The sequence below is a fragment of the Apium graveolens genome, chromosome 4 (assembly GCF_009905375.1).
Source record: "Apium graveolens cultivar Ventura chromosome 4, ASM990537v1, whole genome shotgun sequence".
In the NCBI taxonomy this organism is placed as follows: Eukaryota; Viridiplantae; Streptophyta; class Magnoliopsida; order Apiales; family Apiaceae; genus Apium; species Apium graveolens.
Window position 1 is genome coordinate 169,795,425 of NC_133650.1, and position 12,139 is coordinate 169,807,563.

The 12,139-nt window shown below is 39.6% G+C and overlaps 1 non-coding gene across 1 annotated transcript; it reads right to left on the reverse strand.

The window, feature by feature from the left end:
* Positions 1-9,282: 9,282 nt before the first annotated feature.
* On the reverse strand, positions 9,283-9,389 carry LOC141722978 (small nucleolar RNA R71). The gene has a single exon (XR_012575974.1). It is a non-coding gene; the product is annotated as a small nucleolar RNA R71 (small nucleolar RNA).
* Between the last annotated feature and the right edge of the window lie 2,750 nt (positions 9,390-12,139).

Sequence of the window (12,139 nt, forward strand, 5' to 3'; positions counted from 1 at the left end):
TTTGCTTCATCAGAGATAGAGGAAAGTTCAGGAAGTGTATACTTCCGTGTTTTGAGAACATGGAGCATTGATGTTAAACTTGTAGCTCCTATAGGGCTGGGGACGTCATAGATAGATCCCATTAAGGCCCATATTCAAACTGGTTTGCTGCCAAATGATGTGACTGAAACACGGAAGTTGGATGTTCGAGCACTGAGATACTCCTTGATTGATGGGATTTTGTACAAAAGATCTTACGTGGTTCCTTACTTAAGATGTCTCAGGCCCGATGAGGCACGTTTGGCTCTAGAGGAAGTACATGAGGGAATATGTGGCCAACACCTGGGGGGCGGAGCGTTGGCTCATAAGATAACCCGTTTAGGCTTTTATTGGCCAAAGATGATGGCTGATGCCAAAGAATATTTGAAGAAATGTGATCGTTGTTAGAAACATGCGCCGGTTGTTCGGCAACCCCCTGAGATGTTAACTTCCATCAACTCTCCCATCCCCTTTGCCATGTGGGGAATGGATATGCTTGGGCCCTTCCCCATGGCCACGGCACAAAGGAAGTTCCTGTTAGTAGCCATTTATTATTTTACTAAGTGGATTGAAGCCAAGCCTTTGGCTAAGATCACAACTAAGCAGGTTGCACAATTCCTGTGGGAAAATATCATGTGCCGATATGGAATTCCCCGTATCCTAGTTACCGATAATGGAACATAGTTCAACAATGAGGAATTTAAGAAGTATTGTGAGGAGAATGAGATTGAGTTGCGGTTTACCTCTATAGCTCACCCGCAAGCCAATGGGAAAGCGGAAGTGGGAAATCGTATAATCTTGGATGGACTAAAGAAGAAGATCGAGAAATCAAGGTATAACTGGGTGGATGAAATACTCCCAATACTATGGGCTTATAGAACTACTTGTAGAGTCACGACTAGAGCTACTCCCTTCATGTTAGCATATGGGGTGGAAGCGGTTGTTCCCGTGGAGATATCACATTCGTCTCCCAGGATCCAAGCTTTTAACGTTGAAGAAAATGAGGAGGGACAAAGATTAGCCTTGGATCTAATTGATGAAGTGCGAGATGAAGCATATGCGAAGATAGTGGAATATCATAAGAAGGCTTCATTCTACTATAACCTAAGGGTTAAAGAAAGATTCTTCAGGCAAGGAGATTTGGTCCTTAGAAAAGTGGAAGCCTCTGGAGTAGGGCAGAAAGGAAAGCTCGCCCCAAATTGGGAAGGGCCATATAAGGTTAAGAGTATTCAAGGGAGAGGAACTTATAAAATGGAGACCATGGCAGGAGAAGAAGTTCCTCGAACTTGGCATGCTCAAAACCTGAAAGTTTTCTACCTATAGTTTATACATATTGTAGGGGAAACAAGGTCGAAAAGCACCTTGAAGCTTTGCTTGCTTAGGATTTTGTATGTTTTGTAAGACTGTCCAGTTCTGCGAAGAATTATGTAAGGGATGAATCCCAAAGAGTTTACAATTTATAAAGTTTCCATATAAGACGTATCATAAATAGTCTGGTTCATCTTATGCATGGTTGAGTTTGCTTATCTATTTTTAGTACAACTACAAAAAAATGAAAGGGAAAGCTACGAAAAGGGCAAGAAAATTATCCAACTCCTATAAATAGTGCAAGTACTTGGAAGAAATAGTAAAAGGCAAATTAACAAAATTGGAAATGACATAAATAATCCCCGAAGGGAAATTAGTTCAGAATACATTAAGTTAAAGAAAATAACAAACATAAAAACACTACTCCTCCATTGGGAGCCTTCCTTCCCCTGCTCCTTCTTATCACCTCCCTTCTCAGCATCAGTAGAAGGCTCAGCATCCTTCGCGGGAGAAGTGGGAGGAGAGGAAGTGTTGGGATCTAGGATACGATCATCAGGCTGAGGAGAGTTGAAGAGAGCATCCAAGCTATCCTCCGTCTCTGGCTGTTCAGGACTTATAAAGTCCTTAGGATCTACTAAGCCAGGATGCTTCTCCAAAACTGTGACGGCCTCAACCCCGGGGTCAGGAGTTAACGTCACTAACTTCAATAATAATAAATATAATATAAAACAAATCACTAGTTATAAATAACCACAACCCCTTTACCAAGACCTTTTCCAGGTTTAAGTATGAATTAGGTTACAACTATTACAACACCAACTTGCACAAATCGATCTGACACAACTAACTTAACTCAGCAACTCAACACAACCACCTCAGAGGAGCCTGATGCGAAAGGAACTGGAACTCTGCCCTGACTATCACGGACGAATCCCCTAGGCATCTGCAATACATATATAAAAGATTCGGCAAAGGTGAGCAATCAATTGCTCAACAGTACCACTATATGAATAACAAGTAAAACAGTTTATAATAAAACAGTTATAGGAACATATATCAAAACTAGTTTACGAAAACAGGTAAAATAGGTATAAACTGGATATGAAAACTAGCATGCTCTGAAAACAATATCATCTGTAGTGTGTTGTGTAAAAATACCAGAGTCCAATTTTAGCATGCTATTTCCTTTTCAAAACCACTGTCCCATTACTGGAACCATAAATCAATTGTCTCGTTACGGGGACCACAAACTATTTGTTCCGTTACGGGAACCATTAACCAAAATCAGATATAAAAATTGGACAAATCCTAGGAACAGCTGATCAGTCTATCCCACCACAATTTTGTTCCGGAACTCAGAGACTAGCTAGGTCTCTGTTATGTTGGACTAAGCGGCCTACCAGTGCGCCCATCCGACTTAGCCTCTTACACAACCACCTGCTGGGCTGTTACAGAATAACGGGCCTCTTACACAACTAACCATCTAATATCTGATCCATTTTTATCCAGTTTTCAAAATCAACTACACATATCTCTTTTTAAACAATTACAGCACACATTCTAAAATCCTTTTCAATTTTAATCGCAATTTAGAGATAGGCATTTTCAGAAGTTACTTTTTCCCCAAAACATCCGTTAATAAAACATAATTAAATACGGGGAACACGTAACTTAAAAGTTTTGTTCCAGTACGTAATTTAAATCAACAACTATTCATATATACTGAACTATAAAAGATTCGTTCAGGGGTACTTGCCTTGCAGAGCTTACGACTATCTTTGATTGACCCTGGACTGACTGGGACACTCGGCTTACCGCCTTACTATCAAACTATCCTGGATTTGACTTCCACGCTCGGGTCCTTCACTTGGAACCTCTCTGCGCTTGTCTACTGATCACTAGGTTATCTGTAGTTCGACCTCAATTCTTGAGTCCCACGACTAGAACCTACAGAGTCGAAATATTCTAGGTTAGACATCTAGGTATGCCTGACATATCCTCGCTAGCAATCTACCCATACGATATCAAATCTCGACTCAAAATCATACATAATATTATAATACATGCACCAATTAGGGTTAACGTTCTCGAAAAATCGGTTTGGTATTCATTTTCCGAAGATACGTATACTCGTCCTTGTACGAAATTAGGGTTGTTGGTTTTGGTAAAATGTTTCATTACAACATACAATCAGGTTTCACATAAAGCATTAGTATATATTTACTTATACTCGCTCGATGTCCCGAAAATTACCGGATATGCTCTCGTATTTCCGCAGTTCGACTTCACGGAAATCAGGCAGCACATCCTTTATCTATCGGCTAACCCGTCGAAGCAATCCGACGTCAATCACAACAATTAACCAGTCCAAACAATTAATTCAACAACAGCAGGCAATCATCGTTCAACCAGTCATGCAATCCAGTTTTACAAATTCTCAACCACCTATTTAAACCAACTAATTAATTATTATTATTATTCGTATTTTATATTGTTATCCGTAGGACTCGGATTGTATCATCATAGTCCACCGTCGGCTCGCCGACTCATCGCCGACGGCGATAAAATTCGCGGGTTTCCAATACATCGGACATCCCTCGCGAATTTCATCGATTTAATATAAAATTTAATATAAAATTTCACATAATTCATCACAATTTGATCACAGCTCAGCAAATTAAATTATTTTATTTCTCAAGGCTACGCGCACACGCGCAACAAATAGAGAAAGAAAAAATCAGACAACAATCGGAAACAACGCAACCAGAACAACCAAAACACAATCGAACCCCAACCACCACCATCTCCCCAAATCGCAAACACCATAAAGATGCACACATGCACACTGTATACATACATACACGCGGTATATATATACACACACATGTATATTGCTCATACACGCACAACACATATACACATATTAGTAACAATCGCGGAACCAGCCAAGCCGGAAAGAAACCAAGCGGCGGCTCACCGGAATTAAGAACGGCGACAAACATAGCGATAGGAAGGTGGAGAAATCGGAGAGGAGAAGCAGAGAAGGAGAAGAGAAGAAAACGGAGAGAGAGGAAGAGAGATCGAGAGAATTAAGAGATAGAGAGAGAGTAGATGAGAGGGAGAGATTGAGAGGAGAGATTCAACAGTAAAAATTTAATTCAGGAATAAACTTGAGAATTACTCCGATGGCTACACGTATAACTGGAAGAGATACGTGTCAATTCTTTTTATAAGAATTTGACACGGTTCTAGGTAATATCCGGGAATCCGATTTCAGTACTCAAATAATACATTTTAACGAACGAATTTATGCGTCGAAGAAAATAAATTTATAAATAAAATATCCAAAATTCTCGGAATATCCTACAGTTAATAAAATAAAAGTTTCACAATTAAATACGAATTTTTTTCCCAAACACGCAATATACCCGGTTTTTATCAAATTAACGGATAAACGTGCGAAAGAATTTAAATACGAAAAATCTCGAAATAATTTTAAAATTCTTAGAATATTATAAACTTAAATAAATATTAGTTTCATAATTTTTGAAGAATCCTGGAATTAAATATGGATTTTACAAGTAACCATAATCAGGAAATCATTTAAAAATAACTAATTAGCAAAATATTGCTCTGTAAATTTTTATAAAATCCCAAAAATATTTATTGAAATTATAAAATCATAAAAATTATTTTAGAAGCGATCCAAATATTTTTGAAAACAAGTTTGTCATAAAATCACTTATAAAAGCGAAACAAGAATAATATGGTGCAACAAATACCCATACAAACAATCCACGCAACCCATCAATCACATATAAATAATAATAAATAAGACACAGAGATCAAAATCAATATAAAATTCTTTATTTAATTAATTACGCAATAATTACACATTTAAATATTACAAAAAAAATGTACGAGTCATTATAGAAACCGCCTTCACAGCCGCATCCCATCTCTGGGTAAACTGTAGAGAATAAAGACATTCATCATGAATTTCCATGAGATTCTTGAATTTCTCAGAATCCATGTAATCATCAATGATGGTTTCCTTATCACTTCGAAGCTTAACCAGCTCAGAATGAGCCTTAGACAGCTCCTCCCTTTTGGTCGCCAGCTTTTTCTTCAAAATCTCAGCCCTCTCCTTCCATTTCTCCCTCTCGAATTCGTCTGAGTTCCCCTTTCAGGACCTAGCTTGATGAAGGGCCTCCTGGAAGTAGGTGTTGCTCTGTGCAAAGAAACTTGATTTAACACAAATTTATAAAAAGAGAGAAGTTGGAACTTAAAAGAAAAGAAATAAATATTACCGAAGCTTGGGCCTGTGAGCCCTGAAGCTCAATAGTCTCAATGTCACTCCCCGTGACAATGTCAGTGAAATCATGGGGAGTTATGGAATGGTATGACCAATCCTTAGCATGCTTGGCGGATCCAACCACCGTATCACTCCTCCTAAAACCCCAGTTGGGCCTAAAGGAGTGTGCTTTAAGTGGAGGATCCACATCATCCCCCAGTTCCACTACCTGAGCATGTGGCCTAAGAAGGAATGAGCATCAGGTTTGCTCCTGGGGTTCTTATTCAGCTTGGCCCTCTTTTGGCGGCCAGATTCTCCCTCCTTAAGCCTGTTTATATTATTAATGGCCTCGCAAGCTGAAATGAGAAAGAAGAAAAACATTAAAATCTGGAAATGATTGAGTTTCAATGGAAAGAAATAAATAAAAACACATGTAAAGTTACCCTTATCACTAGCCCGAGAGAGACCAACTTTCTTCAAGAGAACTCCTCTAAAAGGGTCCATGTGTCTATTTTCCCATCATCTGAAATAAGGGCATAATAGGCCACCTCCTCCTCATCAGTTAACCTAATGCTAGAGGGACTACCATCTGACACTTTACAAAAAGGCCTACGGAAGAGAGTGGCCCAATCATCTCCAGCCCAAGTCAGCCTAACAAACTCATCCCTCCACTTGGGGTTATTTTCAACTATGGAATTACTATAACAAATATGGGGAATTTTGGGCCTTTGATGTATTAAAACCCATCCGGGTTGAGCTAAAGAACTGTTATAAAACTGAAAAACTTTTCTAAAAACAGCGACAGATAGGGTGAATTAATTCCTAAGACACAAAACCATAAAACAAATAATATTCCTCCATGCGTTAGGAGGGAGCTGACATGGGTTTATTTTTATATCTGCAAGCAGACGAGGAATGAATTCATGGAACGGGAACCTAAGACCTGCGGTTAGGGCTCCTCGATAAACAAAAAGTGTATCCCCCTCCCAATTACATGTCCTATCCCCAGGGGCGGCCGGAGTAATCCTAAGGTAAGGAGGGAGTTTATACATGGTGTTGAAGGCTTCTATCCTACCCTCTAACTCGTGGAAAGTATTGCCATGATTGTATGAATCTAAATCAGATAAAGAGGGATATTCATCGCCTCTATAATTTATCATATCAATGAGAGAAATAGGGAGATTTGATTTGAATTACAGTACCTCTCTTGGAAGAATTCATCTTTCCCAACCGAGTTAGATCGCGATCCGCCATTGATGTTCTTGGGATGAAGGCTTGAAACCCAGAAAAAGTTTGAAGATGGTGGAGCTACGGTAGCTGAGATCGCCGGAAATCGCCTTTCTCAGGGAAGAAACTAGAGAGAAATTTGAGAAGTTTGAGAGAAATTTGAGAAATGAGAAGTGAAATGAGGATTCTCACTTCTCACTTCTCTTTTATACCCAAAAATCTCGGGATACGAAGTGCCTAAAGCCCATAAGGCAAGGCCCAATTTAAAAAAAGCCCACCAATTGGGAAGCTTCAGGGATATTCTAGAAACAGGAAAAGAAACTGAAAGGTCAAAAATCGACCAGAATTTTGAAGAAAGTAATCGATCAGAGTCCTGATCGAAAAAAGGAAGTACTGTGATCGAAATTTCATTCGATTACTGTTGAGTGGCATTTATGACACTTTATAATGCTCTAATAAGCTTTGAATTGATGCGTTTGTACTCAAGTTGTTAAGTGTTTTAACGTGTTTTCGAGTGTTTTTGCATTTAAGGCATTATCTAAGTAATCAGGTAAATTAGCATTATTTTGGTGCTAATTTGGTGTCAAGGTGGTGTTAGAATAAAAGCTCGTTGAAAGCCGGCTCGAAGCTGCAAGAAAAATGAAGAAGTTAATTTCTGGCAAAAGCCCAGCGCGCCCGCGCTGATCAAGCGTGCGGCCGCGCCAGGTCGGAATGCAGAATTCTGATTCTGTTCTAAATCGAATTGGAAGACTTCTTTGTTGATTAGGGCTGCTATATAAATAACTCTAGGTCATTTTTAATAAGATAACAAGCCAGAGACATATCAAGTAGAGCCGTAAAAAGACCGTATTAGCACGATTCAATGAAGTCAAAGAAGATCTTGTTTTACTTGTGAATCTTTGTTTTAAGTTGTATTTGGATGCCAGTTTTCTTATTTATGAATCTTAATCTTGTTTTGTACTTGGTTTTATTTATTCGTTATAAAGACTACATTTGTTACACCATGCTTTCATCGGAACCCACGTTGATGATGAGTCTGATTATGGGCTAATCGTTATCGTGGGGTTCTAGCGGATTTATTTATGGATTTCTTTAGTTAAATTGTTTCGATGCCTTAGTATGTGGTGATTATATGATAACCTAGTATTGGTTGTGCGTATTCGTCTTATGAGAATCGCGAACTTATAAGATAGTGTGTTAATTCTTAATGAAGCGACAGTGAATTTAAGGATTTAGAACTTGCCATGCTAGCATAGGTTCATGTATTTGTTATGCATGATTCGTAGGTAATTTTAACCATCTTACTTGCCCTGTGTAATCAAGATAGATAACTTGCACTTAAACCATTATGTTGTCAAATTCTATAGATATATAGGGTCTCACTATAATTGGTGTCTATTCAGCTTCTATCTCTTTTGTGGATGTCTGGTAGTATGGAACTCGTGCAACGAAAGTTGGCATTTATCAGTTTCGTGTTGTCTGATTAGTGTCATCACCATTACATGCTAAGGTTAAGAACAATAAGGCTATTGAATGAAGTATTTAATGAAGTTGGAATCCCATGTTTCTCATATATATTAATTCAATCAATCTTTTTTTCGTAGTTATAATTGTTAGTTTAATTCTTAGTTATAAACAACCTCAATTTGTTATCATCTTAGCATTGAATAATAACCATACATTGTTGCTTAAGGGAATAAATTAATTAGTTAACCAATACAGTCTCTGAGGGAACGAACTAGAAAAGATTCTATATTACTTGCGAACTCGTATACTTGCGTGTATTATTAGCGTGTGTTTAGTAACTAACAAGTTTTTGGCGCCGCTGCCGGGGACTGCAATGTTAATTAATAGTTTATGCACTTTTCATCAGTGGTCGTTAAAGTTCATTGACTCGGACACTGTTACTTATCTGTATCCTTGTCTTATTTCAGGTGATCTAGCGAGCGTGTATGCATACGCGTTCTCGGACTCGTAAGAGAAATCTGGATCAAGCCGAGGAAGAAGCGATAGGGGTTCGTAGGGAAGTTTTTTAGGACGAAGAGAAGGTAGAAGAAAAAGAAAAAGTTGAAGAACCAGTGGTAGTAGCGATGGGAGATCAAGCAGAAAATCATAAGGCTTTGATGGACTATTCTCAGCCTAAGATCAATGACATTCAGTCAAACATCATAAGACCAGCCATCTCGGCTAACACTTTTGAGATCAAAACAGGCACGATTCAGATGATACAGAACTCAGTTCAGTTTGGGGGTTCTCCTACTGAAGACCCCAACATGGACATCAGGGATTTCATTGAGATCTGCAATACTTTCAAGTTCAATGGTGTGACTGAAGATGCTATCAAGCTGCGACTTTTCCCATTCTCTCTGAGGGACAAAGCTAAGTGTTGGTTACATTCTCTACCACCAGGGTCTATCCCTATGGCAAAAACTGCTGCAATTAGGAATGCTCTTACTTAGTTTTCTCAACAAACTGGAGAATCTCTGTGTGAGGCTTGGGATCGATGTAAAGAGATTCTAAGGAAGTGCCCACACCATGGCATATCTGATTGGATGATTATCAACTATTTCTATAATGGATTGGGTGTTACTTCTAGACCCATGCTTGATGCAGCATCAGGAGCAGCCTTGTGGGCTAAAAGCTACGATGAAGCTTATGAATTGATCGAACTGATGGCTGCTAATGAGTACCAGAATCCTTCCCAGGGACTGACTCAGGGAAAAGTAGCAGGAATTCTGGAGTTGGATGCAGCAACTGCTATAGCTGCATAACTTAAGGCGTTGACGATGAAGGTGGACTCTTTGGCTAATTATGGAGTTAATCAAATCACTAGTGTCTGTGAGCTTTGTGCTGGTGCCCATGAGACTGATCAGTGCGTAATTTCTAGTGAATTAGCTCAGTTCGTGAGCAACTTTCAGTGTTCACAGCAACCAGTGCCTTATCATCCCAACAACCGCAATCATCCTAATTTCAGTTGGAGTAACACGCAGAATACGGTTCAACAACCTTATCAGCAGTACCCAGCTAAGCAGTATAACCCCCCTGGTTTTCAGCAATCGCAATATGCACAAAGATAACAACTCTAGCTCCACCAAGCTAATGAAAAATCTGAATTAGAGGAGTTGAAGCTTATGTGCAAAAGTCAAGTTGTTTCTATCAAGACCTTGGAAAATCAAATTGGGCAAATTGCCAATGCCTTGCTTAATCGTCAACCTGGTACACTACCTAGTGACACTGAAGTGCCAGGAAAGAGGGAAGCTAAGGAGCAGGTAAATGCAATCACTTTAAGGTCTGGAAAGGTTGCGAATCCCGAACAAACTCATATTGACTGAAGAAGCTGAGGCGGAGAAAGAAGTAGAGCAGCAGGAAGTAGAAGTGGAACCAAGGAAGACCACGGTTGAGCACACTCCTCCTGAGGGTAATACAGGGGAGAAACAGATCTATCCTCCACAACCTTTTCCTAAGCGGCTGTTGAAGAAAAGCCTAGACAAGCAATTTGAGAAGTTTCTTGAGGTGTTCAAGAAACTTCATATCAACATACCTTTCGCTGAGGCTTTCGACATTGATAAATCAATCTTTTCCCGACGAGCAGTTGTTTGGAGTGCAAGAAGAAGAACCGTGGTTTGCAGACATTATGAACTACTTGGTAAGTAATATCATGCCTCTCGATTTATCTTATGCTCAAAGGAAGAAGTTTCTACATGAAGTGAATTGGTATATGTGGGATGAGTCATTTCTTTTTCGTCAAGAAGCTGACCAAATCATTAGGAAATGTATTCCTTACAGCGAAACGGGGGGATCTTGCGAGATTGCCACTCAACGGCTTATGGAGGTGATTATGACAGCAGCTCGTGTTCTCCAAGCAGGTTTCTTTTGGCCGACGTTGTTTAAAGATGCTCACCAGTTCGTTTTGAAATGTGATCGTTATCAACGTGTGGGTAATATATCTAAGAAGGATGAGATGCCTCTTAATGTGCTTCTAGAGGTTGAGGTCTTCGATGTTTGGGGAATTGAATTCATGGGACCATTTATCTCATCTTATAATAATCAGTATATCTTGTTGGAGGTTGATTACATGTCGAAATGGGTTGAAGTTAAGGCGTTTCTAACGAATGATGCGAAAGTGGTGCTTAATTTTCTTCATAAGCTGATATTCACAAGGTTTGGAACTCCAAGAGTCATAATCAGTGATGACGGGTCGCATTTTTGCAATCACAAGTTCACTGCAATGATGAAAAGGTATAATGTGAATCATCGCATTGCCACGGGTTATCATCCTCAGACAAATGGTCAAGCTGAGGTATCTAATAGAGAGATCAAGCGCATCTTATAGAAAGTGGTGTGTCCATCAAGGAAAGATTGGTCTTTGAAGCTTGATGAAGCTGTTTGGGCTTATAGAACATCTTACAAAACTCTTTTGGGAATGTCACCATTCCAGTTGGTTTATGGTAAAGGGTGTCATTTACCTGTGGAGCTCGAGCATTAAGCATACTGGGCTTTGAAGAAGTTGAATCTGGATTTGGATGCGGCTAGAAAGAAGATGATGCTTCAGTTGAATGAACTCGACGAGTTTTGACTTCAAGCTTATGAGAACAACAAAATGTACAAGGAGAAAGTCAAGAGGTGGCACGATCGAGGTCAAGTGCTCAAATCATTTATGTCGGGGCAACAAGTTCTTTTATTCAACTCTCGTCTCTGTCTTTTTCCTGGAAAGTTAAAGTCAAGATGGTTAGGGCCGTTTATTGTCAAAACCGTGTTTCCACATGGAGCAGTGGAAATTTTTGAGAATGATCTGAGCCAAGCATTCAAGGTAAATGGTCAGAGGTTGAAGCATTACTATGGTGACACGGCAAACCGCGAGGTGGTTAGTGCTGTTCTATTATCCATTTGATCTCGAGATTCTACGTCAAGCTAGTGACATAAAAGAAGCTCTTCTTAGGAGGGAACCCAAGTTTGTTGTACATTAGTAGGTAGAGGAAGCAAGAAGAAAGGAGAAAAACACAAAAAAATCAGAAAAAGAAAAAAATTCAGGGCAAAGTACAGAAGTTGGATGCGCCTGCGCTGACCAAGCGCGTGGCCGCGCCATTTTTCCAGTAGCCAAGCGCGCCCGCGCTGTCCAAGCGCGCGCCCGCGCCGGTTTTCCAGAGAGTGAGCGTGCCCGCGCTATTCTAGCGCGCGCCCGCGTCGGGTCCCTATTCGAAAAAAAAATAAAACAACTGATTTATAAGGTAATTTCGGGACTTTTAATCAAAAATCAATTCCAACCCGATTTTTACTCTTCCATATCCCATA